We start from the raw sequence: 15,258 nt of genomic DNA, 5'->3' as shown, positions 1-15,258 counted from the left end.
ACGATTTAATGGATGAATGAATACCCCAGCACTTAGTTCAGTGATAAATGTCTACCAGCTCTGCTGTATTATACTTTCCCAAGCTCTAAATACCATGCTCTGCCCACAGTAAGCACTTGATAAATATTGATTGACTGATTGATCAAATTGAATCGTTGCCGCAGTCCAGGTGAGTTGCAAGGCAGACCTTCATTCTCCTCCCCGCTTGCTGCCTTTTCTTTATGGTGTTTATTTAAGTGCTTACTATGTGCTAGGCACTGTACTAAGCAATGGGCTAGATCCAGTGCTTAAAGAAGCAGCGTGGCTCGGGCTTTGGAGTACAGAGCCCGGGCTTTGGAGTCAGAGGTCATAGATTCAAACCCCAGCTCTGCCAATTGTCAGCTGTGTGACTTTGGGCAAGTCACTTAACTTCTCTGTGCTTCAGTTACCTCATCTGTAAAATGGGGATTAAGACTGTGAGGCCCCCGTGTGACAACCTGATCACCTTGTAACCTCCCCAGTGCTTAGAACAGTGCTTTGCACATAGTAAGCGCTTAATAGATGCCATCATTATCATTATTATTATCCAGAGCTTAGAACAGTGTCCCTGTGCTTAGAACAGTACCTGACACATAGTAAGCTCTTAACAAGTACCATAATTATTATTATACCAGCAAATCAGGTTGGACACAGGGCTCACATGTGTCCTGCATTGGGCTCACAATCTTAATGCCCATTTTACAGATGAGGTAACCGAGGCACAGAGAATTTAAGTGACTTGCCCACGGTCGCACAGCAGACAAGTGGTGGAACTGGAATTAGAACCCAGGTCCTTCTGAGTCCCAGGCCCGAGCTCTACCCACTAGGCCATGCTGATGTCTGAGCCACGCTTTTGCCAATTCAGAGATTTCTGTCTTGGACAGGATCCTGTTTCCTGTGACACATTGAGTAGGAAGGGTCTCTCAGTTCCATTTCCCAAAGTTAGTCCAGGACCACCCCTCCCTTTAAGAAAAGAAAAACTGCAGAGTACAAAATAGCCCTTATAAGATGCTCCCTGAAGTCTGTGGAGATTTATATCCACACTTCCCCATATCTCCTCACTCCTGACAGGAAAGGAACTGTTCACTGACACAGGGATTAAGATGCACATGTATTTTGTTTTGTTCTTTTGCTTTCATCCACTGTTTCCTTCATGATCTTTAATTAGCACCACCAATCACTGGAAACCTTCAACATTTTATCTAGTGGCTATGCAAGAAGCCTGCCTCTGGATGAAAATCACCACCTACATTTACCATACGCCTACGTCAAATTAAACTATCGACCTACAGTAAAAATCAAAATGCTCTGTCCTAATTCAGTGCACAGTTTCGCATATTAACTTTTTTTTCAGATTGAGGCAGACCTGTTTGAAACTGGCATTCAGCACCTAAGAGTCAATATTATTGAGTGCAGGAAAAATACTCATTCATCTTATGCATACTTTAAATTTGCAGAACACTAGTTGCCCTTTGAATAAAAGTCAATCGAAATCAATATGCAAATCCGAGGTGTTTGATGGGTTCATAAATTCACCATTCCCTGACTATTTCATTTCCCTGGGCCTTCAGGGAGATCAATAAAAAAATGCCAATGAATCCCTGGAAAGAGAAAAATGATATACAGAATTTCAGGCCAGGGTTCCCTTCGGTACCTCCTAGATAGCCCAAACAAAGATCAAGATTTAATGATTGCTTTCTATGTTAGTAGTGATGGTAGTAGTAATAGTAGTAGTAGTAGTAGTAGTAGTAGTAGTAGTAGTAGTAGTAGTAGTAGCAGCAGCAGCAGCAGCAGCAGCAGCAGCAGCAGCAGCAGCAGTGGTAGGAGTAGTATTTATTCAATCAATGCTATTTATTGAGCACTTACTGCATGCAGAGTGATATACTACACACTTGGAGACTACAGTCTGAGTTGATAGATATGTCCCCTACCCACATGGAGTTTACATTCAAGAGAGGGTGATGGACAGTAAAATAAATTATGGATATGCATGTAAGTGCTGTGGGGCTGAGGTGAGGTACCTAAAGGGTAAAAACTCAAGTGCACAGAATGGAGAAGGAGTAGTGGAAATGAGGGCTTTGTTGGGGAAGGCCACTTGGAGGAGATGTGATTTTAATAAGGCTTTGAAGGTGGGGAGAGTGATCGTCTGTCGGATACGAAGCGGGAGGGTGTTCCAGGCCTAAGGGAGGATGTGGGTGAAGGGTCGGTGGAGAGATGGACAAGACTGTGGGACAGTGAGAAGGTTGGCATTAGAGGAGCAAAGTGTGCAGGCTGGGTTGTAGCAGGAGATAGGCAAAGTAAGGTAGGAGCGGGGAGAATCGTTTGAGTGTTTTAAAGCTGTCTAAAGTGCTTACTGAGTGCGGAGCACTTTACTGAACACTGGGAATATACACGTGGGATAGAGCACAGGCCTGGGAGTCAGAAGGTCATGCGTTCTAATCCCAGCTCTGCCACATCTCTGCTGTGTGACTCTGGGCAAGTCACTTCACTTCTCTATGCCTCAGTTCCCTTATCTGTAAAATGGGGATTGAGACTGTGAGCCCTACGTGGGACAGGGACTGTGTCCAACCCGATTTGCTTGTATCCACCACAGCACCTAGTACAGCGCCTGGCACATAGTAAGTGCTTAACAAATACCACAATTATTATCATGATTAATTAGACACTGAAGATGCTATTCACCAGAAACACTGGTCAGTGTTTTGCTTCTGAATTCATGAGAAGAACCTTACATGGATACAAACAGTTTCATTTCTTTTCTTTCCCATTAGGTTTCTTAAATGGATGTACCTTATCTATCAGTCCACGAGCTCGTCTTCTTTCATCTTCATTTGTTACCTCACGTTATTACAGAGGTTCTTGGCCTCCAGGGACATAGGTATTTCAGTGCTTCAGTCAATCCATCAGTGGTATTAATTGAGCACTTACTGGGTACTGTACTGAGCATTTGAAGGCAACTCTGATATGCTCTCTCAAGTATTTAGTCCAGTGCCCTGCACAAAGCAAGCACTCAGTATTCATTCATTCATTCAATTGTATTTACTGAGCACTTACTGTGTGTAACACACTGTACTAAGCACTTGGGAGAGTGCAGTGTAAGAGAGTCGGTAGACACTTCCCCTGCCAATAATGAACTTACAATCTATTTTGTGTCAGCTTCCCCTGCTGGCTCATGAGCTCCTTGAGAGCAAAAACTCCTCACTCTCGACTTCAACGCTCTCCTTCACCTCGCCCCTTCTTACCTCACCTCCCCCCTTCTTACCTCACCTCCCTTCTCTCCTTCTCCAGCCCAGCCCGCACACTCCGCTCCTCTGCCACTGCTAACCTCCTCACCGTGCCTCGGTCTCACCTGTCCCGCCGTCAAGCCCTGGCCCACATCCTACCTCTGGCCTGGAATGCCCTCCCTCCTCACATCCGCTAAACTAGTACACTTCCCCCCTTCAAAGCCCTAATGAAAGCTCACCTCCTCCAGGAGGCCTTCCCAGACTGAGCCCTCCTTTTCCTCTGCTCTACCTCCTTCCCCTCCCCACAGCACTTATGCATATTATTCTATTTATTGTATTAATGACATGCATATATCTATAATTCTATTTATTTATATTGATGCTACTGATGCCTGTCTACTTGTTTTGTTTGGTTTTGTTGTCTGCCTCCCCCATTCTAGACTGTGAGCCCGTTGTTGGGTAGGGATTGTCTCTACTTGTTGCCGAATTGTACTTTCCAAGTGCTTAGTACAGTGCTCTGCACAGAGGAAGTGCTTAATAAATACGATTGAATGAATGAATGAATGAATGAGTGAATGAGAGGAAGATCAGACTTCCATTTTTATTGATCTCTTCAAAAGATTAGCACAGAGGTCTGTACCCTGAGGTAAATACTACTGAATAGCTGACTCTGTGTGCTCTAGGGGTCTCATTTTCTTCGAGAAGCCCACCCTAACTACCAAGGAAACCTGAACACATCCACTTGCCTCCAATCTGATTTATAGATTATGGGTCCACAGAATACCCCAAATCATGGCTTTCTGCCTGAAAGTAAATCAGATGCTCTCTGAAACTCTTTTGTGAATGATAATAATAGTAATAATGACATTTATTAAGCACTTACTATGTGCCAGGCACCGATCTCCAGCCCTGATCTTTTTCCCTCTCTGCAGTCTCGCATTTCCTCCTACCTTCAAGACATCTCTACATGGATGTCCTCCTGTCACCTCAAGCTTAACATGTCCAAAACAGAGCTTGTTGTCTTTCCACCCAGATCCTGTCCTCCCCTTGACTTTCCCAGCACTGTAGATGGCACCACCATCCTTCCTGTCTCTCAAACCCATAACATTGGCATTTTCCTTGACTCTTCTCTCTTATTCAACCCACATATTCAATCCATCACTAAATCCTGTCGGTCCCACTGCCGCAACATCTCTAAAATCCAACCTTTCTGCTCCAATTGAACTGTCACCATGTTAATATAATCACTAATCCCACCTGGTTTACTGCATCAGCCTCCTTGCTGACCTCCCAGCCTCCTGTCTCTCCCCAGTCTAGTCCAAACTTCACTCTCTGCCTGGATCATTTTTCTACAGAAATGCTCAAGACATGATTCCTCACTCCTCAAGAAACCCTAGTGGTTGTCCATCCACCTCCGCATCAAACAAAATCTCCTCACCATTGGCTTTAAAGAAGTCCATCACCTTGCTCCCTCCTACCTCATCTCACTTCTCTCTTTCTACAACCCAGCCTGCATACTTTGCTCCTCTAGTGCTGACCTTCTCACTGTGCAGGACCAGTTGAGCAGATGCCACTGCTGATTTGTCAGGGTATTGAACAATGCCATGTCAACTATTCCCATCAATCTTTGCTGCCAGAAAACACCAGATCATAGTGGTTTGGCACTATCACCAAGCTGGAGGCTGTTGAGGGAACAAGAGAGAGAAGGAAGGAGGGAGAGGAGAGAGGGAGGAAGAGAGGGAGAGAATCAGCATGGTTTAGTGGACAGAGTATGGGCCTGGGACTCAGAAGGTCCTGTATTCTAATCCCAGCTCCACCACATGTTTGCTGTAAATTTCTTGAGGGTTTCTCTTTTCCTCTGTTGTACTTCCCCAAGGGCTTAGTAAAGTTCTCGTCACACAATTAAAGCTCAGTCAATACTTTTTCATTGATTGAGTCCTACAAATCACAAAATGAGAGTGTCCCCTCGCGATCTTCTATAGGAGACACAGCATGGGCTAGAGCAAAGAGCACAAGAACACAAGCCTGGGAGTCAGGAGACTTGGGTTCTAATCTCAGCCATGCCCCTTGCCTGCTGCGTGACCTTGGGCAAGTCAATTAATTTCTCTATGTCTCAGTTCCCTCATTTGTAAAATAGAGATTAAATACCTGTTCTCTATTCCCCTTAGACTATTCCTCTTACACTGGGGCTGTGTTTCTTCTGATTGCATCTACCTCAAGGCTTGGGACATCAGAACCACTGAATAAACACTACAATTACTGTTCCAAAACCTGCCCTAGAACAGCAAAAATTGGATGGGGCAGAGAAATGGGGAAGCACGTTTTCAGGGAAAAAAAAAACCCTAAAACAAAAACAAAAACTGCACAACTTCTCTGTTGTTAATCCAATTTCCCTGAATGCATTTTTTCTAATTGCAGTCTGTACCGTAGAAAGTATATTCATTCATTCTATCATATTTATTGAGTGCTTACTGTGTGCAGAGCACTGTACTAAACAGTTGGGAACTATAAGTCGGCAACATATAGAGATGGTCCCTACCCAACAACGGGCTCTATATGAGTCACTGCAACACAGCAAGCAACCCAGAGGCATTTTTTTTCTTTTTCATGGCATTTGTTAAGTACTTACTATGTGCTAGACACTGTTCTAAGCACTGAGGTAGACACAACCTAGTCAGATTGGACACAGTCCATGTCCCGCATGGAGCTCACAGTCTTCATCCCCATTTTATAGTTAAGGGAACCAAGGAACAGAGAAGTGAAGTGACTTGTCCAAGGTCACAAGGCAAACAAGTAACAGAGCTGGGATTAAAAGCCAGATCCTTCTGACTCCCAGGCATGGACTCTATCCACTAAGCAATGCTGCTTCACTATCTTCATATCCTCCTTCCTCCCCCCTCCTCCCCCCTCCATCCCCCCGCCTTACCTCCTTCCCTTCCCCTCAGCACCTGTATATATGTATATATGTTTGTACATATTTATTACTCTATTTATTTATTTATTTTACTTGTACATATCTATTCTATTTATTTTATTTTGTTAATATGTTTTGTTTTGTTCTCTGTCTCCCCCTTCTAGACTGTGAGCCCACTGTTGGGTAGGGACCATCTCTATATGTTGCCAACTTGTACTTCCCAAGTGCTTAGTACAGTGCTCTGCACACAGTAAGCGCTCCATAAATATGATTGATTGATTGATTGATATCCAACAGACAATGATTCTCTCCCCTTTAAAAGCCTTACTGAAGGCACATCTCCTCCAAGAGGCCTTCCCCAACTAAACCCTCCTTTCTTCTTCTCCCACTCCCTTCTGCATCTCCCTGACTTGCTCCCTTTATTCATCCCCCTTCCCAGCCCTACAGCACTTGTGTCCACATCTGGAATTTATTTCTATTAACATGTGTCTCCCCCTCTAGCCTGTAAGCTCACTGTGGGCAGGGAATGTGTCTGTTATATTGTTCTACTGTACTGTCCCAAAAGTTTAATACAGTGCTCTGCACACAGTAAGTTTTCAAAAAATGTGACTGACTGGCTTACTATGCGCTGCCCCCTTCCCCCCTCCCCACAGCTGGTTTAAGAAGATCGGGCCTGGTGAGCAGCTCCATGCAAAATGAGGGTATTCCCCTCGTCCCGCCAACCCCAGAGCACTGTGCGAAGGGTGAGGTGACAGAAACAGCAGCGGCAGAGGTGGGCCAGGATGACTCAGGATGTCACGAAGGCTTCCTCTTCCGTGCCGTTTGCATTACGTACAATTTGAGACGGCTGCTGATTTGTCAGGTATGATTTACCAGGCCACGATCGAACGTCCCCTCTCCATGAGAACTAACTCCTTCTCGCCCCCTCTCCAACATCACCTCCTCCTCTCTGAGGGGCAGCTAGAGGCCAGAGATGCAAGGAAATCACAGAGAAACCCACAAGACTGACCAGAGCTTGTGTCCATTCCCCTTGCTTTCTCCTACCAAGAACCCTTGGTACCCTGAACTAAATGCCTTGAGAGAGTACAGTACAGCAGTATTCCCTGCCCACAATGAGGTAATTTGTTAATCAATTGATCAATGGTATTAATTGAGCACTTATTATGTTCAGAGCACTGAACTAAGTGTGTGGGAGAGTCCATTTCAACAGAATTGTACCTCTGTGGGGCCAAGAAAAGTCCCACCCTCCATGTCATCCTGTTCAGCCCTTGTCCTGGAGCAGAGGAAGATGGCTGGAAGATAGCTAGTGAGGGGCCCGGATCTCATCAGTCCACCAGAACAGTAAGCAGCCCGTGTGAGCCCTTTGGCCAAAGAAATCCCTCTTAACTGCCAATTCTTTTCCTCTCCTCTTTCATGTTTCTTTGTTCTTTAAGGCACTCAATCCCCTTGCCCCCTCCTACCTCACCTGGCTACTCTCTTACTACAACCCAGCCCACACAGTCCGCTCCTCCAACACCAACCTACTCACTGTACCTCCATCTCATCTACCTCACCGCCAACCCCTTGCCCCCATCCTGCCTCTGGCCTGGAACACCCCCCCCCCCCCCCATATCTGACGGACATTTACTCTCCCCACCTTCAAAGCCTTAATGACGGCACATCTCCTCCAAGAGGCCTTCCCTGACTAGGCCCTCATTTTCTCTTCCCCCACTCCCTTCCACGTCACCCTTGTACTTGGGTGACCCTTTATTCACCCCTCCCTCAGTCTCACAGCACTTATGTACCTATCCTAATTTATTTATTTATACTAACGTCTGTTTCTCCCCCCCCAATAATGATGGCATTTGTTAAGTGCTTACTATGTGCCAAGCACTGTTCTAAGCTCTAGGCTGTAAGCTAGGGAATGGGTCTACCAACCGGCATACTGTACTCTCCAAAGAGCTCACTACAGTGCTCTTGACACAGTTAGTATTCAATAAATACAACTGATTGATTGATTGACTGAGTGATTGTTCTAATTACTTGAAGCTTCATTGCCACAATCGTACAGTGGGGACTTTCATTAAACCAGTGAAGCATTTACTGGTTCTCTATTTCCCTGTGCTCTGCTTTTCCCCCTGATTAACCACCCTCTGAGTTTAGTTTTAAATGGCCTGCCCTGTGTTTGACAAACCACCACATCTGCCTTTCCGAATCAATATCTTCTAATGTTGAGCCACCATACCTAATTGGTTCAGCACCCGTTAAATTTGCCCATGACTGCCATTTAGAGAAGCAGCGTGGCCTAATGGAAAGATCCCAGGGCTGGGTGGGAGTCAGAGGACCTGGGTTCTAATCCCTGCTCCACCACTTACCTGCTGTGGGACCCTGAGCAAGTCACTTGACTCTGCTGTACCTCAGTTTCCTTATCTGTTGAAGGGGGAATAAACACCTGTGTTCCCATCCCCTGAGACAGTGAGTCCTGTGTTGGGAAGAAACTCTTTCCGATCTCATTATTTTGTATCAGTCCTGGGGCTTAGCACATATTAATCAGTCAATCAATGATATTTATTGAATGCTTACAATGCGCAGAGCACTGTAGTTGGGAGAGTACAATATAAAAACAATGTGCTAACAAACACCACAATCATTTACATTTAAATCAGCCCAAGGATTGATTTTCTACCCCAGTGTTTGGCACATAGTAAGAATGTAACGACCACTGCAGTCATCATTATTATTACTATCATTTGCCTTTTTGCTAGGCTTCTAAGCCCCACCAATTCTGATTTCCCTGGTATTCAACTCTCCTTGATCTAACAATGAAATTGGTCCTGGTAGACAAGATTGAATGGTTATGGTATGTATGTATGAAGTACTTACTATGTGCAGAACACTAGGTCTGGATACACAGCACTAGTCTAGGCTAGGATTTCTTGATTGATCAGAAAAGCAGCATGGCCTAGTGGATAGAGCCCAGGCCTGGGAGTCAGAAGACCTGGATTCTAATTCCAGCTCCGCCACTTGTCTGCTGGGTGACCTTGGGAAAGTCATTTAACATCTCTGTACCTCAGTCAGTTTCCTCATCTGTAAAACGGGGATTAAAACTGTGAGCCCTACGTGGGACAGGGACTGTGTCCAACCTGATTAGCACATATCTTCCCCAGTGCTTAGTACAGTGTCTGACACATAGTAAGCACTTAGCAAATACTTTTTAAAACAATAAATCAATGGCATGTATTGACTTGTACTTCCCAAGTGCTTAGTACAGTGTTCTGCACACAGTAAGCACTCAATAAATACGATTGAATGAGTGAATGAATGAGTGCTTACTGTGAACACAGCACTATACTAGGTGCTTGGGAGAGTACAATACAACAGAGTTAGTAGATCTCTTCCCTGCCCACAGGGAGTTTACAGTCTACAGATAACAACAGAAGAAATAGCCATTGGCAAGCCACAGCAACTCACCCCAAGTGATATGCCCAGAATTCCTCTCTGCTTTCCAGAGAAGGGGAATATAGCCTCCAAATGTTACCTTGGCAGTCTTATTGATGGCACACCTCATCCAAGAGGCCTTCCCTGACTAAACCCTCATTTCCTCCTCTCCCACTCCCTTCTGCATCCTCCTTGCACTTGGGTTTGCTCCGTTTTCTTCACCCCTCCCTCAGCCCCACAGCACTTCCGCACATATCCATCATGTATTCATTGACAATAATGTCGGTCTCCCCCTCTAGACTGTAAGCTCGTTCTGGGCTGGGAATGTGTCTACCAACTCTGTTCTGCTGTACTCCCAAGTGCTTAGTACAGTGCCCTGCACTCAGTAAGCGCTCAATAAATATGATTGACTGATTGCTTCATCGGCAGGGGGGCCGTGTCCAGGATAAGATAAGGGGGTTGGCTTCTTGCCTTCTCATCGAGAACTCGATCCACCCCTGCCAAGATCACAGTCCGCCATTCTATCGCCGGAGAGCCGGGACGGATAACGATAATTTTCTCCACAGTTCATTTTCCATCTGTGGCTCTCAATCATTTCCTAGGGGGCCGGGGAAGGGGGTGAACGAATGCTGCTTGACCCTGGGGGAGATCAGAAGATGAGACATGCTGTCTTTTTGGAATGAGTGGCTTTCAGGATGCTGAATGGCTTTCAGAATGAGGGGGCTTTGTTTAAAATGTCATTTTCAGACGCGGAACTGTTGTTGGATGCATCAAAAAGTGCAGAACCTTTCAAGGGGAACTGCCATCATTTCTTCACTCATTCAATCTTATTTATTGAGCACTTGCTGTGTGAAGAGCATTGTACTGAGTGATTGGGAGAGTACAATGCAACAATAAACAGACACATACCCTGCCCACAACGAGCTCTCATTCACATAGTTTATAAATAAATAAATCATAGATTAGGACATAAATACTGTGGGGCTGGGAAGGGGGAGGAATAAAGGAAGCAAGTCAGTGTGATGCAGAAAGGAAAGGGAGAAGAGGAAATGAGGGCTTTGTGGAATCCTGAACATGAATAACTACAGGGATTGGATAAGGATGATGATGATAATAATAATTATAATAATAATAATAATAAGTGGTATTTGTTAAGCCTTTACTTTGTGTCAGGCACCAAACTGAGCACTGGGGTGGATACAAAGAAATAGTGTAGCCCAGGGGAAAGAGCATGGGGCTGGGAGTCAGAGGATGTGGGTTCTAATTCTGGCTCTGCCACGTGTCTGCTGTGTGACCTTGGGCAAGTCACTTCACTTCTCTGTGCCTCAGTTCCCTCTTCTGTAAAATGGGGATGAAGAGTATGAGCCCCTGTGGGATAGGGACTGTGTCCAACCTGATTATCTTGTATCCACATCAGCCAGAGATAAGCTCAGAGAATTAGCCCTGTTCACATGGTTAGAGATGAGGCTTTTTTGTGGTCAATTCTCAGGATTTCTAGGCACCATTTCTCACCAGCCCTGGAGGCCACCAATTCATCCATTCAATCGTATTTATTGAGCCCTTACTATGTTCTGAGCAGTGTACTAAGCACAATAGACAGACACATTCCCTGCTCACAACTAGCTTACAGTCACTCAGTGAGAGGCATTTAACACCCCTGCCTCCCAGAGGAAGATAGCCCAGGGGCCAGGGTGCAGAAATCCCTCATTCTACTCCCCAGTTCTCTATTGGGAGTCAAAGACCTGAGCTCTAATCCCAGTTCTGCCACTTGTCTGCTGCATGACCTTGGGCAAGTCACTTCACTTCTCTGACAAGCAGCATGGGCTCAGTGGAAAGAGCATGGCCTCGGGAGCCAGAGTCACTATGCGACTTTGGACAAGTTGCTTAACTTCTCTGTGCCTCAGGTACCTCATCTGTAAAATGGGGATTAAGACTGTGAGCCCCATGTGGGACAACCTGATTACCTTGTATCTACCCCAGTGCTTAGAACAGAGCTTGGCACATAGTAAGCGCTTAACAAATACCATTATTATTATTATTATTATTATTATTATTATTATTATTATTATTATTCTCTGGGCCTCAGTTACCTCATCTGGAAAATGGACATTAAGACTGTAAGCCCCATGTGAGACAAGGACTTTGTCCAACCTGATTACCTTGTATCTACCCCAGCACTTAGTACAAGGCCTGGCACATAGTAAGTGCTATACTGCACAAATACCACAATCATTGTCATCATTATTATTATTGTTATCATTACTCAGAGGCCTTTTCCAAGGCCTGAAGCATTCAGCCATCTCTGCTTCTTCTTTCTTAATAATAATGATTGTGGTATTTGGGGCTCACCATCTAAGTAGGTTGGGGAATATCGATTTAATCCTAATTTTACAGATGAGGAACCTGAAGTAAGGAGAAGGTCACACAGCAGACAAGTGGCAGATCCGGGGTTAGAACCCAGGTCCTTTGACTCCTAGGCTGTGCTTTTTCCACTAGGCCTCACTGCCTCTCTTTTCCATCTGCTATCAACTGCCATCACTCTCTGTCTAACAAATCAGAGCAAACACCCCTAAGAGTCTGCAGCAAGTCCCAGCATCAATAAGAAGGAAGAACTGGGAAAAACATCTCTAGGAGAAAATGGATATTCAGAACAATGGAACAGTCTCTCCGGGCTCTTGTGTCTCAACAAGCCTCTAGTGCCTTTGAGTGATACAACATCTCGATATCCCTGCAAATCCTAAGAGGAATCCTAGAATCCACTTCCCCCAACCTTCAAAGCCTTATTAAGGTCACATCTCCTCCAAGAGGCCTTCTCCGATTAAGCCCTCTTTTCCCCAGCTTGCTCTCCCTTTTGCGTTGTCTATGCCCTTGAATCTGTGACCTTTGGATATTTGGTATCTGCCCCATCCTCAATCCCACAGCACTTTTGTCCATATCAGTAATTCATTTATTTGTATTAATGTGTGTCTCCTCATCTGGACTGTGAGCTTGTTGGGGACAGGGAATGGGTCTACTAATTCTGCTGCATTATACTCTCCCAAGTGCTTAGTACAGTGCTCTGCCCACAGTAAGCACTCAATAAATGCCACGAATGTGAAGCCAGATAAGTATGATATGCTTGCCCCTCCCCTAAAATGTCCTCAGGGTAAAACCAGTCCCTTAAAAGGAAATGATTTTACATTTGGAAATCAAATGCCGGGCTCTGAAGGTTAAAAGAGACTGTGGGGTGTTTTACTGAACCTGTACAAAACGTAGATGAGTTCGCCCCAAAACTGATTCTTTCTGCCTCAACCTAAACCAATGCAGTTTGAACTGAGGGCGGCTGGGTCTGGGCGAACCAATCAATCGAATTAATTGAGTGCTTACTGTGTGCAGAGCACCATACTAAGCGCATGGGAGAGTACAATATAATGGAGTTGGTAGACACATTCCCTGCCCACAATGAGCCCACAATAAGGAGTTTAGCTTGCAGTCCAGAACACGGTGTAGTGGATAGAGCATGGGCCTGGGAGTCTGAAGGTCATGGGTTCTAATCCCAGCTCTGCCACTTTCCTGGTGTGTGACTTGGGCAAGTCACTTCACTTCTCTGGGCCTCACTGTGATCCCCACATGGGACAGGGACTGTGTCCAACCCAATTACCTTGTATCTACCCCAGTGCTTAGTACAGTGCCCGGCACTTAATAAGTGTTTAACAAATACCACAATTAATTCATTAATTAATTAGAGGGTTAAAGGCTCACATAGCTCAATCCCAGCATTTAGTACAGTGCCTGGCACAGAATAAACACTTAACAGATGCCATCGTTATTATTAGGGGGTCATCCTGGAGCTGCCCCAAAGAATACAAGTTCATAGATTTGTTAAAAGCTGATCCACCCCAGCTATCCCAACTTTCCCGGTGTCATTTATATCAGCAGAAATCCAGATTATCCTTAGGAAAACAGATGTCCGCCTTCTAAAATGGAAAAACTGGGAAAACTGGAAGGAGACTTACCCTCCCCCCAAAGAGAAATGAATTTCTATAGAGTAGGGATGGTGGGAGGGAGGAGAAAGAGAAGAGAAATGAGCAGGCATGCAATTTGAATGGAAACAGCAGAGAACTATAAAATGTGTGGAGCAGAGACTCTTGTTAATTGCAGGTGACGGGCAAGGCAGAAAAAGAGACATATCTGCTTCTCTCTCAACAACAGAAAAGTGGCAGCTGTCATAATCCCAGGAGCTGGGGAAGCCGCATGGTTTAGTGGATAGAACATGGGCCTGGGAGTCAGAAGGACCTGGGTTCTAATCCCAGCTTCGCCACTTGTCTGCTGTGTGACTTTGGGCAAGTCACTTAGCATCTGTGGACCTCGGTTCCCCCATTTCATTCATTTATTCACTCATTCAATCGTATTTATTGAGTGCTTATGGTGTGCAGAGCACTGGACTGAGCTCTTGGGAAGTACAATTCAGCAACAAACAGAGACAATCCCTGCCCACAGTGGGCTCACGGTCTAGAAGGGGGGAGACAGACATCAAAACAAGTCAACAGACATCAGTAGCATTATTATAAATCAAAAGAATTATCTCACCCAAAGCTCATATGCAAACACTAACTCAAACCAAAATTAGACTAGACACAAACTTACACTAAAACATACTAAACTCTCCCAAGCACTCAGTACAGTGTTCTGCATATGGTAAGTGCTCAATAAATGTGACTGACTGAAATCCTATCCCTGACATGAGACACAAGTCCCACACCAATCCTCACTTGACTTTATCAATCTGTGGTATTTATTGATCACTTACTGTGGGCAGAGAGAGTGCAGTTCAATAGAATTGGAAGACATTATCCCTCCCCAGAGGGAGCTTCCAGTCTAGAGGGGGAGACAGGCATTAAAATTAATGACAGAGAGATGAAATGGCGGAGTATAAGTAGATGTACATAAGTTCTGTGGGGATGGGGGAGGTGTGAATATCACAGTTCTTAAGGGGTACGGACCCAAGTGTCTAGGCAACACACAGAGGAGGGAGGATAGGGTGGGGAAATGTGGACCTAGGAAAGGCCTCTTGGAGGAGGTGTGACTTTAGGAATGCTTTGAAGGTGCGGAGAGTGGTGGTCTTTTAGATATGAAGAGGAAAGGAATTCCAAGCCAGAAGGAGACTGTAAGCTCATTGTGGGCAGGGAATGTGTCTGCTTATTGTTGTACTCGCTCAAGCACTTAGTACAGTGCTCTGCACACAGTAAGCGCTCAATACATATGATGGCTGAATGACCGATGGGGACAAGAGGTCAGTGGCAAGATGGAAGAGATGTCCCCCTCTAGACTGTAAGCTCGTTGGAGGCAGGGACTGTGTCTACCGACTCTGTGGTATGGCTCTCTCCTAAATCCAGTGCTCTGCACAGAGTAAGCACTCAAAAAATGACATTGACTGATCGAGGTATAGTGAGTAGGCTGTTGCTAGACAGCAACATGTGAGAGCTGGAATGTAGTAAGAGATCGATGAGTTAAGGTTGGAGGGGGAGAGGTGCTGTAGTGACTTAAAGCTGGTGGTGAGCAGTTTCTGTTGAATGCCGAGGTGGATGGGCAACCACCGGAGGGTCTTCAGAAGCGGGAAGCTGTGAATCAATCAATCAATCAATCATATTTTTTGAGCGCTTACTGTGTGCAGAGCACTGTACTAAGCACTTGGGAAGTACAAGC

At 45.2% G+C, this 15,258-nt stretch overlaps 1 protein-coding gene across 4 annotated transcripts in view; it reads right to left on the bottom strand.

Moving 5' to 3' along the window:
• PDE1C (phosphodiesterase 1C) overlaps nt 1-15,258 on the bottom strand; it is a 213,801-nt gene that overhangs the window by 112,339 nt on the left and 86,204 nt on the right. Inside the window, exon 1 of one of the 4 annotated variants that reach the window (XM_038768055.1) lies at nt 4,781-4,834. The exons of the other annotated variants lie outside the window; for them this stretch is intronic. The gene's annotated coding sequence lies outside the window, so the exon portion shown is untranslated. Of the gene's footprint in view, nt 1-4,780; nt 4,835-15,258 lie in introns of those variants that run through there. 4 annotated transcript variants of the gene reach the window in all.

This window comes from Tachyglossus aculeatus, chromosome 2, assembly GCF_015852505.1.
Source record: "Tachyglossus aculeatus isolate mTacAcu1 chromosome 2, mTacAcu1.pri, whole genome shotgun sequence".
In the NCBI taxonomy this organism is placed as follows: Eukaryota; Metazoa; Chordata; class Mammalia; order Monotremata; family Tachyglossidae; genus Tachyglossus; species Tachyglossus aculeatus.
The sequence above is the reverse complement of the archived record's forward strand: the minus strand, read 5'-3'. Positions and strand labels throughout refer to the sequence as shown.